The 27,482-nt window shown below is 37.6% G+C and overlaps 2 protein-coding genes across 4 annotated transcripts in view; one reads left to right on the top strand and one right to left on the bottom strand.

The window, feature by feature from the left end:
* HS1BP3 (HCLS1 binding protein 3) overlaps positions 1-27,482 on the bottom strand; it is a 642,583-nt gene that overhangs the window by 452,624 nt on the left and 162,477 nt on the right. The gene's annotated exons all lie outside the window — the stretch shown is intronic.
* Positions 1-27,482, top strand: part of TDRD15 (tudor domain containing 15) — a 68,820-nt gene that overhangs the window by 947 nt on the left and 40,391 nt on the right. For 2 of the 3 annotated variants that reach the window (XM_050754592.1, XM_050754589.1), the window contains exon 2: positions 19,517-19,676. The exons of the other annotated variant lie outside the window; for it this stretch is intronic. The gene's annotated coding sequence lies outside the window, so the exon portion shown is untranslated. The remainder of the gene's footprint in view (positions 1-19,516; positions 19,677-27,482) is intronic. 3 annotated transcript variants of the gene reach the window in all.

Raw genomic sequence — 27,482 nt, 5'->3', positions numbered from 1 at the left:
CATTTATATTAAGTGTCTAAGTATTAGAGAGGTTAGATATATTCTATCTAATCAGCTGCCAGTAAAAGAGTTTACAATAAGGTTAGTAACTTTATGAATTACTAAAATAAACGAAACCAAGCAAGCAAGGAAAAAGATGTGCAAAGCAGTTTGGAGGTTCAATAAGACAAAAAAAGACACCTGGCTAGAAGGATCAGGAAAGTCTTCATGCAGTAAGAGTAAGTGGCATTAGATATGGGCCCTGAAACATGAATAGGTAACAGAATTAGAATGTGACCTTTTCCTCTCTCTTCCATGAATAATTACTTTCTAAATATAAATACATACAAATATATACATATACGTATACAAAAAAATGAAATGCAATTCTATATAAATTTTCTGTGGAATTTCAAAGACAAGTAAAACATAATAATCGAAACGGCAAGAACTTCCAGCACTTCCACCCTTCTTCTGTGCAAGGCAGTTGAAGAATAAGAGGGCTTGTTTTAAGAATTATCATCACATATGAACTCCTAGTTCATATATAACAGTGGTTCCCAACCTTTTTGACACCAGGGACTGGTTTTGTGGAAGACAATTTTTCCACGGATGGGGATTGGGAGTGAGATGGGACTGGGGATGCAGGGGTGATATTTTCAAAATGAAACTGTTCCACCTTAGATCATCAGGTGTTAGATTCTCATAAGGAGTGCACAACCTAGACCCCTAGCATGAACAGTTCACAATAGGGTTCATGTTCCTATGAGAATCTAATGCTGCTGCTGATCTGGCAGGAGGCAGAGTTCAGGCCATAATGCTGGCTCACCTGCCACTTACCTCCTGCTTTGTGGCCTGGAACCTAACAGACCGGAGAGTGGTACCCGTCTGAGGCCCTGGGCTTGGGGACCCCTGATCTATAGAATACAAGACAAGTCAGTCCTCACAAGGAAGAAGAATGGTCATGATCAGATTTGGAGAGACAAGCTAATAGACTGGATTTCTATTGCCACCATGCCTATGTATCAGGGGAGGTCTTAAATAAATTATTGAATAATACTGCAGGAGGACAGTCAGAGCCATTGCAGGACTCCAGGCTAGATAGGGAAGTGGGAATAAAAATAGAGAGGAGGAATTTGTTCTATAATACAGACTGTTTTCCAAGGCAGCTACGTCATTTTACATTCCCATCAGCAATGAAGCGGGGTTCCAGCTTCTCCACATCTACATTCTCTTTCTTTTTGATTACAATCATTCCAGTGAATATGAATTCATATCTCATTGTGGTTTCAATTTGTATTTTCCTGATGGTTAATGATGTCGAGCATCTTTCTGAGTGCTTATAGGCAACTTATAAATCTTCTTTGGAGAAATGTCTATTCACATCCTTTGTCCAGTTTTAAATTGGGTGGTCATTTCATTCTTGAGTTTTAAGAATTCTTTTTTTTTTTTTTTTTGAGACGGAGTCTCGCTCTGTCGCCCGGGCTGGAGTGCAGTGGCCGGATCTCAGCTCACTGCAAGCTCCGCCTCCCGGGTTCACGCCCTTCTCCTGCCTCAGCCTCCCGAATAGCCGGGACCACAGGCGCCTGCCACCTCGCCAGGCTAGTTTTTTGTATTTTTTTAGTAGAGACGGGGTTTCACCGTGTTAGCCAGGATGGTCTCGATCTCCTGACCTCGTGATCCGCCCGCCTCGGCCTCCCAGAGTGCTGGGATTACAGGCTTGAGCCACCGCGCCCGGCCAAGAATTCTTAATTATGGCTACAAGTCCTTTGCCAGATATATGATTTGCAAATATTTTCTTTCATTCTTTGATTTGTCCTCTTACTTTCGTGATGGTATGTTTTGAAGTATAAATGTTTTATAATTTTGATGAAGTTCAACAATTTATGTTGTTTTTTCTTTTGTCACTTACGCTTTTATTGTCATTTTTAGGAAACCACTAAGAAACAAAGGTTACACAGATTTACTTTTATATTTTTTTTTTCTAAAAGCTTTATCGTTTTAACTTTTACCTGAAGGTCTATGATCCATTTTGAGTATTTTTTTTTTTTTTTTGGCATGGTGTGAGAAAGTGGTCTAACTTTACTTTAAAAAAATAAACTTTACTTTTTAGAAATTTTAGATTTACAGAAAAATTGAGAAGATAGTACAAAGATTTCCCATATATGCTCTGTTTCCCCTATTAGTGTGGTATACTTGTTACAACTAATGAACCAACGATGATAAATTATCATTAACTGAAGTCCATAATTTATTCAGATTGTCTTAAGTTTTATATAATCTGCTTTATTGTTTTATTTTTTTTTATTTTGGGATCTCATCAAGGATACCATATTACATTTGGTCATCATGTCTCCCTAGGCTTCCTCTGGCTGTGACAGTTTCTCTGACTTTTCTTGCTTTTAATGACCTCAACAGTTTTGAGGAGTAGCGGTAGGACATCGTAAAGTGTCCTTCTGTTGGGATTTAACTGATGTTTTTATCATGATTAGAGTAGAGATACATGCCTTTAGACTGGGCTAGGGATATGTATTTTGCAAATATTTTTTCCCAGTCTGTGAATGGTTCTTCATTCTCTTAAAAGTGCCTTTTGCAAAGAAGAACATTTTAATTTTAATAAAGTTCAACCTATCATTTTCTTCTATATTTTCTTTTGGAAGTTTCGTAGTTTTGTGTTTTACATTTATGTCCAATCCATATTGAGTTAATTTTTAAAAAGTTTAAGGTCTATGTCTTGTTTTATTTTATTTATTTATTTATTTTTAAGATGGAGTCTCTCTCTGTTGCACAGGCTGGAGTGCAGTGGCATGACCTCAGCTCACTGCAACATCCGTCTCTTGGTTTCAAGAGATTCTCCTGCCTCAGCCTTCCAAGTAACTGGGATTACAGACACTCACCTCCATGCCTAGCTAATTTTTGTATTTTTAGTAGAGACAGGGTTTCACCATGTTGGCCAGGCTGGTCTCAAACTCCTGACCTCAAGTGATCTGCCCTCCTCAGCCTCCCAAACTGCTGAGGTTACAACATGAGCCACTGCTCGCAGCTTATGTCTTGTTTTATATTTTTACATGTAGACTTCCAATTGTTCTTGCACATTTGTTGAAAGGATGATTCTTTCTCCATGGAATTGCCTTTGCTCCTTTGTCACAGAAGACTTGACTGTTTGTGTGGGTTTATTTCTAGGCTCTGTGTGCCATTCCAGCAATTTATGTGTCTATTCTTTCTCGAGTACCACACTGTTTTAATTGCTTTAGCATCATAGTAAGTCTTGAAGTTAGGAAATTTCAGTCCTTTGACTTTATTCTTCTTTAATATTGTGTTCGGTATTCACGGTCTTTTGCTTTTTCATATGAACCTTAGAGTCATTTTGTTTGTACCCATAATGTAGCTTGCTGTGATTTTTATTGGGTTAATATTGAATCTATAAATCAATTTATGAAAAACTGACAGTATTAAATCTGTCAATCCATAATTATGGACTATGTCTGCATTCATTTAGATCCTTGATTTTTTTAAAATCAGAATTTTGTAGTTTTCTGCATGGCTATCCTATACATATTTTGTTAGATTTATTTCATTTTTCAATGTTATTATAAATAGTATTTTATTGGTATATAGAAAAAACATCGACTTTTGTATGTCAGTCATGTAACCTGGAAACTTGGTATAATCACTTTTTAGTTCTAGGAAACTTTTTTGGTGATTATTTGGGATCTTCTACATCGATAATCATACCATCTGTGCATGCAGATAGGTTTTTTTCTCTTCCCAATTGGTGCATTTTAAATTTCTGTCTAATCACACTAGCTAGGACCTCCAGTACAATGTTGAGTAAGAATAGTGAGAGAGAGACATTCTTGCTGTGTACACAATTCTTTGGGGAAAAATTTAGTTTTTCGATATGATGTTAACATATTTTTTTTCTTTCTTTTGGTAGCTGTTCTTTTTCAAGTTGAGGAAGTTCATCTTTATTTTTATTTTGTTGAGAGGTTTTATCAAGAATTGCTTTTGGATTTTTTAAAGTGCTTTTTCTGAATTACTTGATATCATCATGATTTTTCTTCCTTAGCTAGTTGAGGTGCTAGGTTATATTCAGTGTTGTGATGGGTTATATTGATTTGAATGTTGAACCAGATTTGAATACCTGGAATAAATCCCACTTGGTCATGATTTGTAATTGTTTTTTATACATTGTTGAATTTGATTTAATATTTTTAAAGGATTTTTGCTTCTATGTTCATGAGAGATATTGGTCTGTAATTTTCTGTTTTGAATGTCTGTGTATTAGAGCCCTATTGATGGGCTGGTAAAGTCAGGGAGGGGAAACATTCTACAATCTTATGGTTAAGTATCAATGTTTTAGTGTGCCTGGGTCCCTGGCATAAGAACTTCACAAGTGTTTGGTTTTCTGTTTCTGTGTTAGTTTGCTGAGAATGATTGTTTCCAGCTTCATCGATGTCCCTGCAAAGGGCATGAACTCATCCTTTTTTATGACTGCATAGTATTCCATGGTGTATATGTGCCAAATTTTCTTTATCCAGTCTATCATTGATGGGCATTTGGGTTGGTTCCAAGTCTTTGCTATTGTGAACAGTGCTGCAATAAACATACATGTCCGTGTGTCTTTATAGTAGAATGATTTATAATCCTTTGGGTATATACCCAGTAATGGAATTGCTGGGCCAAAAGGTATTTCTGGTTCTAGATCCTTGAGGAATCACCACACTGTCATTCATGGCCATACTGCCCAAAGTAATTTATAGATTCAATGCTATCCCCATCAAGCTACCATTGACTTTCTTCACAGAATTAGAAAAAACTACTTTAATTTCATATGGAATAAAAGAAGAGCCAGTATAGCCAAGACAAGCCTAAGCAAAAAGAACAAAGCTGGAGGTATCATGCTACCTGACTTTAAACTACACTATAAGGCTATAGTAACCAAAACAGCATGGTACTGGTACCAAAACAGATATATAGTCCAATGGAACAGAACAGAGACCTCAGAAATAACGCCACACATCTACAACCATCTGATCTTTGACAAACCTGACAAAAACAGGCAATGGGGAAAGGATTCACTATTTAATAAATGGTGTTGGGAAAACTGGCTAGCCATATGCAGAAAACTGAAACTGGACCCCTTCCTTACACCTTATACAAAAATTAACTCAAGATGGATTAAAGACTTAAATGTAAGACCTGAAACCATAAAATTCCTAGAAGAAAACCTAGGCAATACCATTCAGGACATAGGCATGGACAAAGACTTCTTGACTAAAATACCAAAAGCAATGGCAACCAAAGCCAAAATTGACAAATGAAGTCTAATTAAACTAAAGAGCTTCTGCACAGCAGAAGTAACTATCGTCAGAATGAACAGGCAACCTACAGAATGGGAGAAAATTTTTGCAGTCTATCCAACTGACAAAGGGCTAATATCTAGAATCTACAAAGAACTTAACCAAATTTACAAGAAAAAAAAAACATCAAAAAGTGGGTGAAGGATATGAACAGACACTTCTCAAAAAAAGACATTTATGTGGCCAATAAACATGAAAAAAATCTAATCATCACTGGTCATTAGAGAAATGCAAATCAAAACCACAATGAGATACCATCTCACGCCAGTTAGAATGGTGATTATTAAAAAGTCAGGCAACAACACATGCTGGAGAGGATGTGGAGAAATAGGAATGCTTTTACACTGTTGGTGGGAATGTAAATGAGGTCAGAAGAGTTTTGAGTTGCATGCTAGAAATATAAACATTAAGGATGGTTCTGGCATGGAAATAAGGAACATGTTTTTGTAAACTGGAAGAAAGGCAATTCTTGTTACAAAGTGGCAAAGTACTTGGCTGAACTATGTTCTGGTGTTTTGTGTGAGGTAAAAATTGTAAGCAGTGAAACTGGATATTTAGCTGAGGAGATTGCTAAGCAAAGTGTTTGAAGGAGCAGCTTAGTTTATTCTGACTGCTTATAATAAAATGCAAAAGTAGAAACATGAATTGAATAATGAATTTTTAAGCAAAACGTTTTGGAAAATTCTCAACCTATCATTATTGCAAAAGAAGAAGAAAGCTTGTTCTGAAGAGAACAAGGGTGTGGCTAAAGAACCATTTGGAAAAGAGATCATGGGTGCAACTCACGGACTTAATCAGCCATCTCATCAGAGGCTGGGAATAGAGATTGGATTATGCCATCAGAGATACTGCCAGTTTGAAGTAAAGGAGACAGAGAAGGTAGTAGAGAATGGAGGAAGGCTGTCAGACTTTTTGGATTTTATAGGATGAAACCATAGAGTATTTTGCTTTGAACATGTGCTGCCTTTCAAGAACAGAGAAGAAACCCAAAGATGATTCAGAGATCCTTAGGGCTGCTACCGCTCTCACTATGGTTGGAGCCCGGTGGGACAGGCTGCCTCCACCTCAGTTTCAAAGAGTAGTACTGTGTCCAGCAGATCATGGATGGGGACCTTTCTGAGAATTCAATGAATGGAGCTTCCCCCTACCCTCAGCTGAGATAATAAGGCTACCCCCACAGAACAGAAGGGGTTGGGCCACCCACAGAGCTGGGGGTGACACTGCCACTCCAATGGGCCTAGAGAGGGCAGAATATCAAACCAAAGCAGATAATTCTTGAACTTTAAGACCTAATGGAATTTACCTTGCTAGATTCGGACTTGCTATCACCTCTTTCTTCTTTTGTAGTTCTCCCCTTTGAAATGGGAATGCCCATCCTATGCCTGCCCCACCATTGTATTTTGGAAGCATGTAATGTGTCTGGTTTCACAGGCTCATCACTAGAATGGAATTTTTTTGCTTCAGGATGAATTATACCTCTATAGTGTTACCCATATTTGATTTAGATACTATTTAGATGAGACTTCAGACTTAAGAACTGATGCTAAAATGAGTTAAGACTTCAGGGCTATTGGAATGGAGTGAGTATATATTTTGCATATGAGAAGAACATGAATTTTGGGAGTCCAGGGATGGAATGTTACAGGTTCAATGTTTATGCCTCAACCCCTCTGCCATTTACATATTAAGGCCCTAACTCCCAATGTGATGGAGTTTGGGAAATGGGGCTTTTGGGAGGTAATTAAGATTAGATGAGGTTGTGTGGGTGGAGTCCTGTGAGAAGAGACATGAGGGAGTTTGCTTGTTGTCTCTCTCTTCCTGCACATATGTATACAAAGAAGTCATGTGAGCACATGGTGAGATGGCGGCCACCTACAAGCCACAAGATGAGAACTCAGAATGAAACCTACCTTACCAGCACCTTAATCTTGGATTTCACCAGACTCCATAACTGTGAGAAACAAACTTCTTTCTTTTAAGCCATCCAGTCTATGGTATTTCGTTATGGCATTCTGAGCTAAGACAGGAGTTAATATTTATTAAATACCAACTATGTGCTTGGCACTGTGCCTCATTGAAACAAATCTAGGAAGTAGGTATTAGTATTTCCAATTTGCCTATGAAGAAAATAAAGCTCAGCATGACACAACTAGTAAGTGATGGCAGATATTATCACATTGCCCTCCGCTCCAAAGAAGCTAAAGTGATTTATTCTCTCACCAACCATCCCCTCCCCACACACTTACCAACCTTGATAACTAACCCCCAATACACAAGTATGTCTTATCGGTAGGGTTTGATTTCATTTCTCCCTTTTTCAAGCTAATGATTAAAAATGACTGACAACTTCTGAACTTGGTACAAAGTATTGTCTTTGATATAATATGAGCAGGTATACATCTATGTTACTTTTTCAATGGCTATATTTTCTATTATTGCATATATATACCTCTTACTGTATCTATTTGTTGAACAAACCCCTATGCCCCATAAAACATTTTTAAGTTGCATCAAGTCCTTCTCTGTTAAAGAAAAGCAACAACAATTTTTAAAAGATGCTGCAATAAACAGCCAGTATACCTATCTTTGTGGTTATGTGTAAGTTGATTGGTAGGATATAGTCCCAGAAGTAGAATTGATGTTCAGAAGACATAAAAATTTTGTATCTTATGTAGTCTTCTCTACTAAAAATATTTATTCTGTGTTTTCTTCTAGTTCTTCTATGATTTCATTTTTTTTTACCTTTATTTCTTGGATTATTTGAAGTTTATTTTGGCATCAATAGTAGTAAAAGGTTGAACCTTAATAATTTTTACTAATGCCATTTATTGACAAATCAATTTTTCAACATTGATTTGAAATGCTGTTTTTATTGCATAAAAAATCCTCATATATACTGGTCATCTTCTGGACTATCAATTCTATTTCATTGATCTAGTTTTCTAATTTCAAATTATTTAATATCCCCATAGCAGCATGCTAAAATGCAAAGGCCCTAGAATGAAGATTCCTGAAGTCAAATCCTAACTCTACCATTTATCAAATATGTGACTTTAGCCTAGCCCCTAAAGTGTATTTGTTCTTCACCTTCCTCATCTCTAAAAAGATAAAATGTCAAACTAGTATTGCCTAATGACTTCTTCCCTAAGCCAAAATCTTGAGATGGACGTAAGAGGGAAAGGAGTTGAAGGAACTCCTCTTAAGAAACCATACTCAGAAAGTCACGCATACACACACAAACCCATGAGGATTCATGGGGAAGCAGAAGAGTGCTGGGGACTTATATAGGTAGAAAGTGGTGAATTGGAAAGGGAAGGCATCAAGGGGAACTTTTAGGAAATAACTTGAGAAAAGGAGATTCTAGTTTTACCCTGTTTTATTGCCCACATTGTTCTGGGAGTGTTGAGCTCAGAGGTGAGATTAGGGAAACTGAAATTGGTTTGGAACTGAGTGATGTGTTCCTAATACACTGTAAAATTTGGCTGAAACTTGCCTTTTGGGTGAATATCAGAGGATACTCAGAGCCCCACAAAAGAGGGGTCTCAAAACCCAAAACAAATAATAATGCAACTGAAGGAATATACACTAATGATGAAGCCAGGACTCCCAGGTTTGCCCTTTCCCTACTGCTTTCCTAAGGAGGAAGGTAGTAGTACCAGCTCGAGCCTTAGGATAACATCACACATCACAGTGCTGAAGGCTATCGTGGACGATAGCCTCCACTAAGACAGGTGAAATATCGAAGTTAGCTGGCAAGTGGCTGAGTTGGTATTTGAACATGCTCTCTGATTACAAAACCTGTGTTCTTCCTACGAAGTAATTTTTCTCCATTGGTGGAATTCTTCAATAATGACAACAATGACAACTTTCCTCTTGTCATTCAATATGTGACACTGTTGGATCCTAAATTTCTTTTAGTATAATGATTATAATAATAACAATAAAAAACTAGACAGAATTGCTTGAACCTGGGAGGTGGAGGTTGCAGTGAGCCAAGATTGCGCCATTGCACTCCAGCCTGGGCAACAATAGCAAAACTCTGTCTCAAAATACATAAATGAATAAATATTTTTTTCAAAGTTACAGAATGTTAATAGGGGGATATGTAGTTGCTTGACATTTTCTTGTCTTGGTTTTTATTCCTCAAATCTGACACAAGAGACTTCTAACTGGCTTCAAGGATCTCCTTAGCCTGACTGATCCTAACTCATCATAAGAGATGTCCCCAAAAACAATTATGACTGTGTCATTCTTTTAATTCAATTCAGAACCCCCAGTGGTTACCCACTGACTACAGGCCAGATTCCTCATTATGAATGCTATTTTGTGCTCATTATCCAGGAAGGGGTCATAAGATATTAGAGAGATTCTTGAGGCATTGTTCCTTTTAGTGTAAGGTTAAGGGATTAAATGAACATCAGATAATCTCTGAGGTCCGACTCAAACTAAAGTTTTCAAGTCCCTATGCCAATAGGCTTCAAATTATCTCCTAAGCCTCATTTTCTCTAACTCCTTGATATAAATCTATCTTTATTTTTTAGGTACTTATAACTTTTGCCATTAGAAATGTATTTTCATATAAGTTCAGAATGCATAAAGCTTGATATTTAAGAACTCAACATCAATGAAGCCTTTCTTTCTGCTTCAATGATTTTATTAATTCAGGTCTTCATGTTCCATAAATTGTCATTGATTTAGTAATTTGATGAAAACATTTATATACAAATATTCCACTAAAATGTAAAGCCTGTAGATACCAAGAAATTTATTCAGCCATAGATAGAGTCTTAGAATAAAACACTCTGAATACACACAAATGAATAAGATATAAGAATATAATTGAAAAGCACTTATACTGGAAGAATTTGATTATGTATGTCCCTAGAGATAAAATTTTATTAGAGTCACCTTCTCTCCATCCTGTTTTATTCAAAGACCTTTCATATAGTACATTGCTTTTATGTTTAGAGTTTATGCCTAAATTTAACTCCATTATTCTCTTAGTTACTTTACTATTTATTTGTTTAAAAAAAGATTTGAAATGCTGGAATATAGTTAACCATTGCAAAGCTTCACAAAGTTCTAAATGCTCCTGGACTCTTTAATAACTGAGTTATCCTAGATAGTTGCTTTCTATGTAGCTATTCTTTTTAAGAACAGCATTTTAAAATCATTTTTGTCATTCCAAAAGAAATTTTTCTACAACGAGGGCTTCCTCATCAGAGGATAATGAACATAGTATTTTAATAATGATTAAGATCATCACTAATCTTTTCCCTTTCTTCAGTACCATTTATTGAGCAGATATTGGGTGAAGTTGACTACACAGAGTCTGTATAGGACAGGAGTGCTTTCATTTTCATTCATTCCAAAATAATTTGAAACTTCAATTTTGTTATTTTCTTATCGAATGAATTATTTAGAAGTGACTTAAAATATCTAGCTGTCTGGGTTCAATTTTTAAAAAATTTCTAATTTTAACATACTGTGGTTAGATAAGTGGTTTGTATATATATATTTAAAATTTTGCTGTAATTTCCTTTGTGGCTTCTATAAGGGCATTTTTTTGGTAAATGTTATGTAAGTAAATAAACTGTGTATTCTCAGTTAGGTGTAAGTTCTATGTATATCTATTAGCATAAACTTATTAATTTTATATTTAAATACTCTATATTTTTATTCATAGTATATCATAGTAGGAGACTGTAACAGACCACTATGATGTGATGTGTATTTGTTTTCTTTTGTGATTTTACCAAATTTTTAGGTATTTCAAAATGATATTGAGGCATTTTAGGTTCATGATCATTATATCTTGCTGGTAAATTATTTGACAATGTGAAATGCCCTCTTTTGATACTTTTAACGCTTTGGCTTTCAATTCTATTTTGTCTGATACTGATGTTGCTGTTCTCATCCTACTGTTAATACCTGCCAAGTATAGCATTTTTCTATTCGCATCTACTGAAATTTTATTTTAATAATTACATTTTTTTAAATTTCCAGGGTTTGACTTTGGTTTGTTTTATCACAGATAGCTCCTCATTCGTTATTTTGATGCCATACTATATTTGAAGACACTAATTAAACTTCTTAAGAAAAGTCCTTTTCTTACCATCTATTAAATTTTTCATAGTTGTAATTCTGTTGGGCTGTTACATGTATTTTTATGGAGGCTACATGCTAAATGTTGTTGATTCTCGACTGTGGGCTCATCTTGGTGGTTTGAATTCCCTCCTAGACTCCTTACACTTACAATCCCACAGCCAGCCTTAGGGAAGGTATAGAAACAGCTTTTGAGGTTTGTGCTCCTCCCTGTTTTCAGTGAGAATGAGGGAAAGTTAGGATGGGTATTGCTGGCCCTGCCCCTCATTCTTAGGCTGGCTTCTGTGCAAAGACAGACGTGAACTGGTAGAGAGGTAAAGAGTGGAATGTACATGGCATGACCAGTGTGGATGCCCCAACTCATTTTCTTATCATCTGCATTAGCTTCCACCTCCTGTCTAGTCCTACCTTCTACCACCTCTAAGCATGGGTACCCTTGGTGATGCTCCCGTCTTCTGTGGTGGGACTTTCTAGAAGTTTCCAGTACAAATTCCAGGCTACAATTACTCTCTGCAAACTCAGCCTGTGTACTTTCAGACTTTCAGGGATTTCTCATCATTTTGATTAGCCAAAACTCTCTCTTTGAATTTAGAAAACAAGCTATATATTCATACACTTAAAAAATAACTTAAGGCTTAGAGTGGAAGGACAGAAGCTGAGAAAGGAGAGGATATCATTGTGCAATTAGTGTTCCATCTTGAAAGGGAAAGCCTCCACTTTTATTTTGTGTTGTTTCCTTTTTTATTGATATTAGGGATACTAAGCAATTGTTATTTACTTTGTAAATATTTGTTACATGTGCCTTTTAATTTCATTTCAGGTATCTTCAGAGATACAGATGTTTTACATTTTAATGAGGACAAATCTGTTCATTTTTTACTTTAAGATTTCTGGTTGTTGTGTCATGCTCATGGGGCCTTTTTACTCCACAATTTAAAAAGTTTCCTGTATTACCATCTGAAATTTCATGGTTCACTCGTTCATATTTAGATATTTCATGTTCAGATATAGATTTTTGAGGACTTTAGTTTTTGGTTTAAGGTGAGATTTCGTATGTTTTCCATTCTCCCTTTTCCAAATAGGAGTTTTTAATTGCAGTTGTTCTACTGCTCCACTAATTTGTTTAGGGTGGGTAGATGTAGAAGAGCATTTAACATGTTTACTTGATAGTTCATCAAATCATAATGAACCACATCCATATTTGATGTACTGGAATGTGCAGCACTGAGTTCTTGACTTTTGAGATGAGTTCAGTAACTGCCTGGGGTTTGGGGTCATCTCCCTTTGGGGGAAGATGAGTGTGAAGAAGGTATGTGAAGGTATATAGTAGCCAAAGAAGCTGACTGTGGCGGAGAGCACAAAGTGTCCACCAGAACAATCTTCCAGTTCTCCCTGTGGGCACACAGCTAGAGTCCGTCTCCCTGCCTCCTTCAGTTAGGTAGAGCCAGGAGACTAAGTTCTTTTTGGGGCAGTGTCAACAGCCATGCTTGCCACGCCCATAGAAGCCTTCATTTGTACTTCATCCTTTTTGAAGGCTGGATGTAGATGAAAAGTTTCTAAGAGATGGGGCCAGGAGATGCCAGGGTTCTGAAGGACTGGAAAGACTGCATGGGGGACTTGAAAGCTGCCTGCTGAATATTTTGCCTTGAACTGACACTCAAGTGAGAAATAAGCTTCTCAAGGTAAGACAGGGCAAAGTATCAGTTTCCTTTAGATAATCTGGGAGATACGCCTTTTATTTATTTATTTTTTTTTTTTTGAGACAGAGTCTCCTTCTGTCGCCCAGGCTGGAGTGCAGTAGTGCGATCTGGGCTCACTGCAAGCTCCGCCTCTCGGGTTCACGCCATTCTCCTGCCTCAGCCTCCCGAGTAGCTGGGCATATAGGCACCCGCCACCACGCCTGGCTAATTTTTTGTATTTTTAATAGGGATGGGGTTTCACCGTGGTAGCCAGGATAGTCTTGATCTCCTGACCTCGTGATCCGCCTGCCTCGGCCTCCCAAAGTGCTGGGATTACAAGCGTGAGCCTCCGCGCCCGCCCCGAGATATGCTTTTTGAGTTAAGAAGATTCCTTTTATTTCTAACTTACCCAGTGGCTTTGTTGTTGTTTTAATCAGAAATGAGTGTTAAATTTTATTAAAGATTTTCACACCTATTAACTGTATTGTATAGATGTTCCCCTTAAATCTTTATATGTAATAAATTCCAATTATTACATTAATAGAATCCTTAAAGTAGAACTATATTTAAATATGACCGTAAGATGGTATTCTTTTAATGCAATGCTGGACTTCACTTTGTTTATAATTTTTGTGTATGTTCAAGTGTTCCATTGGTTTATAGTTTTCTTTTTTAATCCTATCTTTGTCCAATTTTGTCACTGAGATTATGCTAGATGCAAACTGAGAAGTTTATCAGCTTTTTCTTTGGTCTTTAACAATTTATATATCATGAGTTATTGGGGCCTCATGCCCTTTGAAGAACATATGTATATATATGTATTTACTATCATTCTAATTTCCTCTAGTGTTATTGATCTATTCATTCTTTTCATTAAGATTGTAATATTTGTGTTATATCCTCTCTTTTGATTTAATCTTTGTTCAATTTTATTAGATTGTCATTGGTTATATCAGTTTTTAAATTCCTGCCATGTACCTGCTCTTATTGATTACAGTTTCTAAGGGCTTATGTGTTGTCAAAGTATGTGAGTTCTAATTTCACAATTTTACCATTTTCTAACTTATTTATTTTTGCTTTTATTTTTATTAATTCCTTTCTTTTGCTTTTCTGGATTTTATTTTGTTGTTCCCTTTCTAATTCTTTGAGGGCTGTTCATTTTTTGTTTAATTAGAAGGCATTTGGGGCTATAAAGTTTTCTATATTCCACAAGTGTTGATTAATAATATCTTGTTCTAATGTTTTCTAAGTAGTCCATTAATTCATAAAATTCTTCATCAAATGGCTTCTATAATAAGAAACCAAAATAGCATGCCTTATGTCAGTCTCTTACAAGCAGAATATCTTTCCATTTCTCCATGGATTTTGGAAGTATTCAGGGCTACATTTTACTTTCAGTAACTCGTATCAGGTGAAAGAGTAAGGAACCGAGCCAACGCCACATTCCTCTGGAGTATGTTTGGTACTCTTCAGGTACAATCTTATACAGGAAAATCTTTTTTAGAATTATAGTCTTACTGTAAACAAAAAGGAACCCAAATCTTTATAGGTGATCTTTTTCATTACTAATTGGGAAAACATACATACTTAACTATGTGTTTATCAATATTAAAACTTTTGAATTCTAAAATTACCAAAAATATGAGAGGTTTAAGTAATAAAAATTGGTACATTCATCTTTAAATATTTAATGGCCATATGTATGAAATAAAGTATAATATTAATTTGACATGGCAATTTCTATTTCATTTTCTTTATTTATGGAATTAGTGCTGTATAGAAACTTATTATGACCATAAAAAGCCTTTCTATTATCTGCCATAGGGATTTAAAGATACCTTTTCTTTTGTCTTCTCTAATCATCTCATTTATTAAAACTAAAGTTTCATGTTTTTAGTAGAGCCCTTGAAGGAGAACTATATTTAAATAAGACCATGAAATGGTATCCTTTTAATGCAATGCTGGACTTTGCTTATAATTTTTGTAAGTATATTAAAATGTTTTATTGGTTTATAGTTTTCCTTTTCATCTTAATTTTGTCCAGTTTTTGCATTGTGTTTATGCTAGATGCAAACTGGGAAGTTTTCGGCTTTTTCTTTGGTCTTTAATAATTTATATACCATGACTTATTAGGGCCTGGTGCCTTTTTGAGGGATGTATTTTTACTATGGTCCTAATTTCCTCTAATGAATTCATTTCTTAGGAGCCTATTAAATTTTCTCTCTGCTCTACATCATTGCACCAGCAACAATAATTATTAGCTGTGTGAACTTTGGCAAATATCCTAACCTCTCTGTGCTTCAATGTCTTCAAATGTAAAGTGGGGATAACCACAGTTTCTATCTCACAGGAATTTTCCAAAGTTAAGAGTCTATAACATAAAGTATTTACAATAGTCCTGGGGATAATGTTAGTGCTATATATGTTAGCACTATTATAATATTTTTATTATAGTATAGAAGCAATCACAGCTGCCTCCATTGAAAACCTTATTGCTATTTTTTCTCATTATTAAAGTGTCCTTTATGTGTGAAGGACATTATATAAATTGTCATCATCTTGTCCCAAACCCAGTGATGTGGGTGTTATTACTCTCCATATGAGAAGCTAAGAGAAGTGAAACAATTGTCAAATTCACAAGGTAGCAAGTGATATCAGCGGCATTTGAATCCACATCTGTCTGTCACTAAAGTCCATGCTCTTCCCATTATATTACGCAGCCTGATGTCACCCTGTCTAAAAAAATCTACTTTCGTAACCTCTTTCTGCCATCACCAAAGCAGAGCTGCATCTTTTTTGGCACACTGAAAAGATTGTGCTCCTCTGGATTGAACTGCGGGTCTTTAGTGACATTAATGATTTACTATTGCTTATCTCAGCTTACCCCAGATAATTTGTCAATCAATACTTGGCCTTTGGATTTTCTCTATGCCATTTCTCCCAGGTCCCAATCTTAAACATGTATTTAAGATTGTCTAGCTAGAGTTTCTCTAGCTCTCTGGGCAGTGTCTTGGCATGAAGGTGTTATGCAATATAAAATGCTAATGAATCAATATTTCATAGGATCCCTGGAGTTCAAGTTGGTACTGGAGGAAAGTGGCTGTTTTCCAGGGTGAAGCCCAAAGTACTAGTTGCTAGAAAAATGCTTCTGAGGCCTGAAAAGAATCAAGGATTTTGTTGTTGTTGTTGTTTTATGTTTTGTGCCCATCAAAGACTTATGTGTAACCCAGGTCTGCATGTCCATGAAGCAGCCCTTCTTTTTTCACTCTAATCCAGCATGCTCACTACCTCTCCTTTCCCCTCTTACAGCAGCCTTGAATCACAAAGTAGTTGTCTATCAGTCTTGATTGTTTTATGTATTTATCCAGTATCCCTAACGAAATGGTAACTCCTATATCTTTTCTTTTGTATCTGTATCCCCCAGTCCTCTGCCGAGTAAGGACCATGTGGTGACCATTGCTTCTTTTTAAAATTGTGGCAAAATATACATAACATGAAATTTATCCTTTTAACTATTGTAAAATATCTAGTTAAGTGGCATTAAGTACATTTAAATTATTGTGCAGCCACCACCCATCTCTAGAACTTTTCATCCAAACTGAAACTCTCTACTCATTAAACAAGCTCTCCCCATCCCCTGGCAAAACCACCATTCTACTTTCTGTTCTTTGAGTTCAACTACTCTAGGTACCTTATATAGGTGGAATCACACGATCTTTGTCCATTTGTGTCTGACTTATTTCACTTAGCATAATGTCCTCAAGGTTCATCCACGTTTTAACATATGTCAGAACTTCATTCTTTTTATAGGCTGAAGAATATCCCATTTTGTGTGTGTGTGTGTGTTTATGTGTATATGACGTTTTGCTTATCTGTTTAGTCATTAATGGAGATTTTGATCGTTTCCACCTGTTGGCTATTGTGAATAATGTTGCTATGAGTACTGGTATGCAAATATCTGTTTGAGTCACCTCTTATTGGATGTATATCCAGGAGCGGAATCACTGGCAATGTTTACTTTTTTTGAGGAACTGCAATATTAATTTCATAGCTGCTGTCCCATTTTACATCCCCACTAGCAATGCCCAAGAGTTCCAGATTCTCCATACTTTCCCAACACTTGTTATTTCACCATGATTCTTCTGACTTAATCTTCATGACAAATTGATAATTATTACTATACCTAGTATTGGTATTGTGTTTCACAGTTGACCATTTTTTGCATGCATTATGCTTTTGAATATTTATAATAATCTTTGGTTTGAGTATTACAGCTACATTACAAAAGAATACATTGAAGTTTAGAGATGCTACATCACTTGCCCAAGAGCACAGAGCTAGTAGGTGGAAAAGCCAAAACTATTACTTTACCAGATTACCTTTATTATTTGAGAATTAAACAGTTCACGTTATTTGAGATTCTCCCTTGAATGTTTCACTGCATTATAGTAAGGGCAGTTCACGCATTGAGAAAGATTCCTGAAAAGGAGACCTGCTGCTCTCCCATGCCTCCCAAGGTATCAAAGAAAATAAATGGCTTCAATAAGTACCAGGAAGGGTTTAGGTAAGATATTAACTGGCTGGTAGGTGTTGGTCAGACATTGGAAAGGATTACCAAAGGACTTTTTGAAATAATGCAAGTCCTGAAGAATGCTATAGAGTTCATCCTAGTACATGTCTGAAGGCAAGGAAGTAATTCAGTGCACCCTTGTTAGTTTTTTGAAAGTAGGGGATGAAATAACTGGATGACTTCACATCGTTTCTTCAAGTTACCTGATTCTAAAACATAGATTCTACCAAACGGCTTTGTACTAGTGAGGTAAATTGTTCTTTGGGGTTAGGGGATGAAGCTTGTTTTCTCAACTCCTTCATCCTCTATCTCTGGAGAATGCAGCCCACAACCCTCAATTCCATTTCATACCCTCAGAGTTCACGAGGTCTTCAGGGGAGGGGTCAGAGATGACCTAATTCACCTGGGGGTTCTGAGTTAACCTCACCAGTTAACTTTCTATATTATTGTTGAGCTGGTTTTCTTCTGCTCTTCTGGGAGATTTGAAGGATTTACACTTTCGACCTGAGATTAAATGGGATAATTTCTTTTCTTTTTTTCCATTTTTTTTGAGACAGAGTCTCACTTTGTTGCCCAGGCTGGAGTACCGTGGTATAATCTCGGCTCACTGCAACCTCTGCCTCCTGGGCTCAAGCGATTCTCCTGCCTCAGCTTCCTGAGTAGCTGGGATTACAGGCGCGTGCCACCACACCTGGCAAATTTTTGTATTTTCAGTAGAGTCGGGGTTTCATCATGTTGGTCAGGCTGGTCTCGACCTCCTGACCTCGTGATCCGCCCCTCTCGGTCTCCCAAATTCCTTGTGCTGGGGTTACAAGCGTGAGCCACTGTGCCCAGCCTAAACGGGACAATTTCAATGTCCAAATGTTACGTGTTGTGAGTGGTGGGTCATAAAGTGGGGACAAGGGAGTTACTTAAGATAAAAAGGGTAGAAGGAAGATATCTGGTGAAGAAACAAAATTCTCTGGGTATTTATATAGATGCTGCCACCAATGAGCTATCTGCCTTAGAGCAATCTGTAGGGAAATTAGATATCCATGTGACTGTATTCATGCTGGGCAGTCCCTCCTCTCTCCTTCAGAACTCTATTTGTACACCATTTAGTGACCTTGAATGCAAGACCAATTCCGCTGTCTTGAGCTGTTCAATATCCATGCATTTCACTTTCCTCACTATTCAAAAGAAGGAATTAGAGCTTTCCACCTCACAATTGTTAGAGATTAAAATAACAAACCTTTTTGAAAATTAGTGTGCATTCCAAGCGCTCTAAAGACCTTGTCAGGAGAATGCTGAAATTAAGAGAAAACTATTCTAGAACTCATTTAAGAAATTGCTAGCTGAGAAATGAAGGCAGTATGCTATGTAAACAAAAGTGGCAATCAGTTAATAAGTGATGTGCATCTGAAACTCAAAAAGACAAAAATAAGAAGCAAATTATTGGAAAAAAAAAAAAAAGCAAAAGTATTGCCTCTCACCTACATCTGCTTTCTTTCATTCTCCTTTCTTTGAAGCCCCCTTTGTCATAGGCCTTAGCCTCTTACACAGTAAATGATAAGTGAAGAACTGGATTTTGTGGGGCAATCACTGAAGCACAGAAGCGTCACTTTAGTAAATACGCTAGCTTTTTGAACAGGCCAGAAGTGGTGACCTGGAGTAGTGATCACACTGTTCCTGCCTGATGCAGGACATTTAGTCTTTAGAATGATGGGGCACAGAATGCAGAGCTGGGGAGACTACTCAGAGATAATCCCGTCCAACCCGTCATTGCACAGATGATGAAACTGAAGCCAGCAGAGTGCCAATTTTTTGCTTTTAAATTTCAGAATTGGAAATTGAAGAATGCCATGGAAAGCAAGGTGAAAAAGGCAGGGGTGTACACATCAATCCCAGATCCAGGGGGCCAGCATCTTTAAGTAGACTTCTTCAGATGGCCCATGGGGTCCCACAGAGCTTACAGGACAACTTAAGATCACTCCAAACCAGGTAACATTTCAATAAATACATGAATTTAAGGCCAACAGAACCTGGCTTAGCACCAAGCTGATCCTCATTCTTACCAGAACTCCTGTCTAACCCCAGGTAACTTCACAAGTTGTTAGAAACCATCCTTCAAAGATCTGCCTCTTTCCTTCTGCAGGGCAGCTGGAGGCTCCTAATCAGTGCAGGATCAACAACAGAAATCCACAAATGTCAATCATTTTTCTGTTTTCACTACCCAGTTGTTTTCTCTTGAGTTTAACTGCCTGAATTTTAGTGTCTGTGATAAGAACTCAGGGGTAATATCATACACCTCTGGAAGCCCTCTACTGATTGTGGGCTATGATCTGCAAGTGATGAAAGCAGGATTTGGCCAATTAGGAGGACAAGAATTTCTTGGCACTGCCAGAGCTTCACAGAAGATGTGTGCTGTACACATTCCCATGGAGCTGGCTTGATTTCACAATCTTTTACAGCCTGTTGTAATATACCACCCATCTCAAACAAGGTCCCTGTCCAAGTGTGCTTTAATGTTTTGTGAAATCAGCTGCGAATGTCAGGATTGACAAATAAAAAGTTGAGACCCACATTTTATTCTTTTTTATTCTGTAAGATTTACCACGTCAATTATATCTTTAATCACAAAAGAGCATGACAAACAAAATGTGCTGTGACGGGAATACGCAAATTTTCTTCTAGTACTTTTATATTAGTATTTTATATTTTATATTTATATTAAATGGACTACAATGAAAGTATATTTGTGAAACAAAAAATAGGTATGTATATTAACGAATCTTGCCAAGTATAGTGGGAATTTTGGGGGCTTTGTGATGTTGGATCTTCGTCACTCACTCAGCTCAACAATGAAATAAAGCACCAGGGTGTTTGTTGGTTACTTTGACGTTTTATGAGTCTGTGAAAAGTCTAAACTTACCATCATTAAAAGTGGACTTTCTCTTTGAGAAGCTAAAAGGGAAGGCAGGGTGCTCTTCTAGCACAGGCGGGGCAGTCTCAACACTCCTGGGCTTTCTGCTTCTTCAGTGTTTTCCTCAGCATGACTAACAAAAATGCTCTTTGTTCTTTGTTCCAGAGTCAAAGACATCCCTGCCACGCAGCACATAGATTTATAACTTTGGCCAAAGGTTTTGACAAACACAGATTTCTTCAATCCGAAGTCCATCTGTGTGTGTTCCCAGAAAAAAGAGCAGTGCATGTCTTTTTCCCTCTCTCTAATCCCTAGAGGTAGCAAGAGCAGGAGGACTGAGTTCCCAAAAGGACTTCTTATAGCTCTGGTGATAATTACTGCCTCAAACAGGCCGGTGCTACTTTGGGGACACACATGGACTTTATTTATTGCTCTCTTTTTTCAAACCGAGATAGTGTCAGCGCTGACACACAGAAAAGAAACTGTGTCTGCTGTAATGTTTATTTAGTTGGTGTAAGTGGAAAGATCATAACCTGAAGTTTTGATGAAAACACACTTCTTGCTCAGATAATCCATTAAGTCATTGATAAGTTCTGCTCAGAGAAAGGGAATGGGTTAAAGAAACAAAAAAGACAACAAGATGGGGGATTAGGTCTGGGGATGTGGAGCATGTAGGGAACATCATAAACTTTCTGATTTCATATCTGGGACCTGGGTACATGATCTGAGACATAAATTTGAATGTTCAACAGCCACATTATCCTGCCGCCTAGACATAACCTCCCACGATGCGATGCAAAGCAACAGGGAAGGTGCATGAATTCTTTCAGGCTCTATAAGTGTCCCTGAGCAATTTGTTTCTTTAGCATCCTACATAAACATGGCTGGAATAACAAAAGCTCACCAGGGTGCCTATGGGGAAGGGGTGCAGTTCCAATGCCTGAAGTCTCTGTGACAATGCCAAGGGAAAAACATTGGAATGGAAGCCAATATAATGATATTGAACCCACTTAAGTGAGCAGTTTTGTAGCAGGCATTCATTTTGGAGCTCAGCTCAAATACTAATGGAACTCAGTATTGTAGAACAGCCTGATTCACCACCAGGTCTGCAACAGAGTCCAGGTATGGCATTGCCCTTTGATTTACCTAATCTGGGAAGAAGCCAATTGGCCTGTGGAACACCTGAAAGTAAAACACTGCCCACCAGAGATGAGAAACTTTGCTTGCCTATAAACTCTGATAAGAGGCCCTTGATAACTGAAAACCACAGGAATGCCAACAATGTCTCAGTTATTGAGAAATTCGCTGTCCAATGGGGAAGGCAGGTAAATAACAATCCTCAAAAATAATACATTAAGTGCTATACTAAGGGTACATCCAGGGTGCTGTCAGAACACAGAAGAGGCAGTACCTAATCCAGCCTGACACTGAGGGTCAGGGAAGGCTGCCACTATATCTAGATTTAAGAAATTCAGAGCAGTTGATACAGCTTATCTTTAGGATGACACTTGGCCTTCCAAATAAATCAAACTTTTCCTGGAACCATTCCAAAGGACTTAGCTCTGTGTATCCATCAGCACCCCCAGCGAATGGAAGAAAGGTCAGAAATGAGTTAACACTGGCCTGTGCCACTGTTTTTAAATCTATTGTCACTGCTCTGTCCACTGAATTGGTATACCTCCCTACCCGATTTTCTTTAACAAGCCAGTTCTTTGTGTCTTCCAATGTCCTTCTCTTCATATAATTTCAAATCAGATTTCTGTCTAACCACTTAAATTATTTAGCTTCATGTGACATTATGTCTTCTGGAGGCTAACAGCATAATTGCTTAGATAATTTTTTGTTTATATTATGTAAGATTTTACTTCCCTTGACATTTGCTATTTTCCCTTCCCCACCTTCTGTGTACTTCAAGGAATTCTGAACTGTCAGTGCTCACACAGCATGAGCCTGGCACTTATTTTCAGGATGATTTGTCACTTCATAACAAAAAACCTAGAAACATATTCATTTCCTGTGAAATTATCTGAGTTGAGTGAGTTTAAAGTTGGAGAATGGGCTCTACCTGGGGCTACAGAGAGAGCTCAAGCCCCTAAAAGTGAATGTCATCCTTTCATGCCCTGATGAAGCTGTTTATTTTCCATGACGTAGCACTTTCCATCCAGGACAAGGTCTGACCAGCCTGGCTCACGACAAAATTAGACTGGATATTGGCATCCTCTAATCTTTTTGTCTTTTCTCATTGGTGATGTTCACGTGTCCATTATTCCTCTGGTCTGGAGAGGCTGAAAGAACTCAGGAATTACAAGGATGGGCCTTTCAGTTGCAGGCTGTGGACCTATAGTAGGACCTTTAGAGTAGGATGACTTGTTGTTGAGGAAGGGCCTTGCTCAAGGATTGTCGGCCCAAGCTTGGACACAATGCAGGGTCACTTCAATTCTCCTGGAAATGAGAAGAGTGGTAGCCGGTGGAGAGACTATTTTTGGAATAGCATCTCCAAAGGCCACTTCCACTTCAAAAATAAATATTATGCACCAATTGGTATGATCATGCAGATTTTCATGTTGGATCTGTTAATGTGATAGATTATACTGACAGATTTTTAAACTGCTTTTTTGAGATATAATCCATGTACCCTATAATTCACACAATTAAAGGATACAATTCAATGGTTCTCAGTACAATCACAGAGTTGTGTGACTGTCACCACAATTTAATTTTAGAACATTTTCATCACCTTCAAAAGAAATGCCATACCCAATAGCCGTTACCACCAAATCTCCCCATTTACCCAAGCCCTAGGCAATCAATAATCCACTTTATGTCTCTGTAGATTTTTCCTCATTCTGGACATTTCACATAAATGGAATTATGTAATATGTAGTGGCTTGTTACTGGCTTCTTTCACTTAGCATACTGTTTTTAAGGTTTGTCCGTGTTGTAACACATAACAGAGGTAGTTCATTGTTTTTTATTGCCAAAAAATTTCCATTGTATAGATATACCACATTTTGTTTATCCATTCAGTTGATGGGCATTTGGGTTATTTCCTCTTTTTGGCTATTATGGATAATGCTGCTATGAACATTCATGTAGAAGTGTTTTTGTGAATATATATTTTCATGTGTCTTGAATATATACCTAGGAGTGAAATTGCGGGTCATATGGTCATTGTATATTTAACTAGTTAAGAATTGAGAGAAAACAGGCAACAGTGAGAACTTTTCAGAAGAAAATGTTAAGGACAGTAAAAGCAGATCATGGTTGGGACTGAAAGGGGCTATCCCTAGCCAGACTGCATAATCTGGATATCAATGGTGGTAACAAACAGTATTTCCTGGGTAGCCCTTAGAAAACAAAACTTCTAGTAAACTTTCTTTTAGTTATAATGTCCTAAGATATTTTTCTTATTCATACAGGCGGGTAGGTAGATTTTCTATTCTTGTAAATTATACATACATGGCAGGTCTCAGAAGCACTTTGGAGGAAATTGTATTGATTTCATTGCCTACAGTCAGATCTGAATCTTGTAAAGCTGTGCTGTTCAACATTATGGCCACAAATCATGTCCTGCTTTTAAAATTAAAATAAAATAGAATTTAAAATTCAGTTCCAAATCACACTAGTCATACTTCTTTTTTTTCATTACTGTTTTTCTTTTCTTTTTTCTTTTTTTGTTTTTTTTGTTTTGTTTTTTGAGAGAGGGTCTCACTCTGTCATTCAGGCTGGAATGCAGTGGTGTGACCATGGCTCACTGCAGCCTTGACCTCCAAGGCTCAAGCAATCGTCTGGCCTCAGCCTCCCTAGTAGCTGGGACTAACTACAGGCACACACCACCATGCCCAGAAAATTGAAAAAAAAATTTTTTTTGTAACATGGGTTCTATTTTTTCCCAGGCTAAACTTGAACTCCTGGATTTAAACGATTCTTCTGTCTTGGCCTCCCAAAGTGTTGGGATTACATGTGTGAGCCACCATGCCCAGCATTAGCCACATTTCAAGGGCTCAATCACCATATTTAGTTTATGGCTTTGGTATTAGACAGTACAGACAGAGACTACTCACCTTATTGCAGCAAATTCTGTCAGTGTTGTTCCATAGCATGAAAGCAGAGGTTCTCAACTGATGGTGATTTTTACCTCACAAAAGAACCTGGCCATGTCTTGAGATGTTTTGATTTTTATAATCTAGGGGAGGGAAGCATCCACTAGGTGGAGGCCAGAGATGCTCCTAAACATTCTGCAAGGCACAAGGCAGCCTCCACCATGATTAGCTGTCTTAAATTGTCAATAGTGCTCAGATGGGAGAGTTCCCTTGATACCTTTGCGGGACTTGCGACAGGGGTGTGGCTCATTTACTTCTCCACCATGCTCAAACCCCTTGCGGGAAGGGGAGCACAAACGTGAGCGGGTGCAGGAGCTGGGGTGAGTGCCTTTGGGTGTCCACAGGAATGAACCCCGTACCGGCCCACGGCAGCGTCTAGGGGTTGTCAGCAACCTCTAAAACCCCAGAGGGCATGTACTACAAACAATGGTCTTTTAGCTTTGCCATCCACTGGTGGCCTAAATGTTAAACAGCTCAGTGAAGTGTCAGTGTGACAGCCTTTTTGGGTTCCCACACCCAGTGTGTCCCAAATTCTTGTCCAGTGTCCAAGAAGAATCAGGTCACATGAGCAGATTGAAGGGTGGTATATGCGGAGAATTTCATTGAGCGATGGGAGTGGCTCTCAGTGGCATGGGGAGCTGGAAATGGGATGGAGTGGAAAGATAATCTTCCCCTGGAGTTCAGCCTGGGACGGCCAAATTCCTCTCCAACCATAGTCTCTGATGTGCAGACATTCAGATGCTTCTTCTCTTCTCTCCTTCTCTGCCGCACTGCTCTGCTCCTCTGCCATTGGAGTTTGGGCTTTTTATGGGTACAGGGTTAGGGGTGTGGTGGGCCAGAGTGGTTTTTGAAAAGGCAAAATTCAGGCGTGAAAACAGGGTTGTGAAGTTCTCGTTTGGGGCTGCAGGCCCAGGTTTGAGGGCAGAACGCTTGCCAGGGACCCCACCCTTTTCTACCTAGTATTTCTATGCCTCCTGTTTGTAGCAGTGCCAAGGCTGAAAAACCTTGTTCTAAAGCAATGATGTCTAAACTGAGCCTGCTTTTTATAAAAAAATTTAAAGAATCACCTGACCAGCTTTTAAAAATCCATATGCTTGAGCCCCACCCCGAAGATTTTGATTAAGAAAGTAAGAAGAGGATCTCAGGGGACTTGTGTTGTTCAAAAGCTTTCCAGGTGATTCTTAGGATTGGCCAGATTCAAGAACTATTGTATTAAGGTACACTGACTCTCAACTTTCAGTTTAGAAGAAAACCACCTGGTAAGCATCAGCAGTACTCTCAGAATAGGTTAATAACTCTAAGGCCATTACCTCTTCTGTTTAATTTCTCCAATTACCTCCCTCTCAATTAATGGGGTCATTAAGCACTTAAGACTTGCATTCATTTCCCTCTTCTCTTTTGTAATTCTTTCATTCTGCATAAATCTCGTTTGCAAATGATTACAACTTGTTAAATATTGTACACTTTCTGTTTACAAACAGAACAAATGACCTAGAAAATGTTTGGCAGCTGTCTTTGTTCGTTAGGGTTTAACAGGTAATCGCTGAGTAAACAAGCAGCTAGCCCTGTAGGTGGCATGGCATGACATATTATAGTCCATTTCGTTGCTACCAAATAACTTAATGCATGCAAGTGAAATTCACTTTAAATGATTCAAAGTTGCTTACTTTAAGGTCAGTATAATTCCACTGAATTTAGAAAAGTGTTTAAATGAATTAATTTTAGGTTTAAGATTTTCATCTGCTTTCCACTTTCCATCATTCTGTAATAAATTACATAAAGGAAATATTCCCTGCTCTCAAGAAACTTGAAAGGAAATACGATGTAGTTGTGGAAATGATGCATAAATATAAGTAACTACAAGAAACATGTCAAACATTCTAAGAAGAGTTATAAACTTGAGAGGAAGGATCTTTTCAGATGAAGATCTAGGAAATTTTTATGGAAGTAGCAGCATCTTATCTCCCCCTACAGCCATTCAAAAAATGTTTGCTGGTGCCTACTCCACGCGAGGTCCACCATATTAGGAGCTAGGGATAAATAGACACAATCCCTCTACTCATGGAACTTACTTTCCTGGAGAGTAGTTAGCCAGTTAATTATTTATTGTGTGCCAAGCATACAAGCAGACAGGCAATTATGATTCAAAGTGATAAATGCTAAGATATAGGAAGGACATGGTACAATTAATTCTTGGTTGGATTTTCATCACATTGACTCTTTTCTAAGCACAGGCATTTCTCTGACCTCATTTGCAAGGATGGGATCACAGGGCACTCATTCACCCTTAGAAACAATTAATCATGATATGGCCTTTAATATCTGCCATGTAGTGACGTGTTGAAATTATCTCTTGGATACTAGTGTTAACTCTGGCCTTCTTCAGGAATCAGTAAATAATTGTAACTAAGGATCTACCAATATAATTCTCAATTTGTTAATACTTCCGATAAAGCTTACTGATAAAACTAAAATGTATTGGCTCTTGTCTATAAATCTAGTAGCTATGTCAATTGTGAGATTATTCACATATATGATCAGTATTCAGAAGTTTATAGTAATGGCTGGCTTTTATCAACCCTCAAATTATTTCAAATTATGAAACATTTAAAATATACCAAAAGTAATATAACAGACAATTACTGACCAAAATGCCTAAAAGATAATACTGTTTTGCTTTTTTTGCCTTCAGCTCTGTCTTTTTGCCAGTTTCTTTATAACACAAATGAAATAAAACAATAAAGATATAGCCAAGGTTCCCTTTTGTATCCCTATCTCTCA

Source organism: Macaca thibetana, chromosome 13 (genome assembly GCF_024542745.1).
Source record: "Macaca thibetana thibetana isolate TM-01 chromosome 13, ASM2454274v1, whole genome shotgun sequence".
Classification (NCBI taxonomy): Eukaryota; Metazoa; Chordata; class Mammalia; order Primates; family Cercopithecidae; genus Macaca; species Macaca thibetana.
The sequence above is the reverse complement of the archived record's forward strand: the minus strand, read 5'-3'. Positions and strand labels throughout refer to the sequence as shown.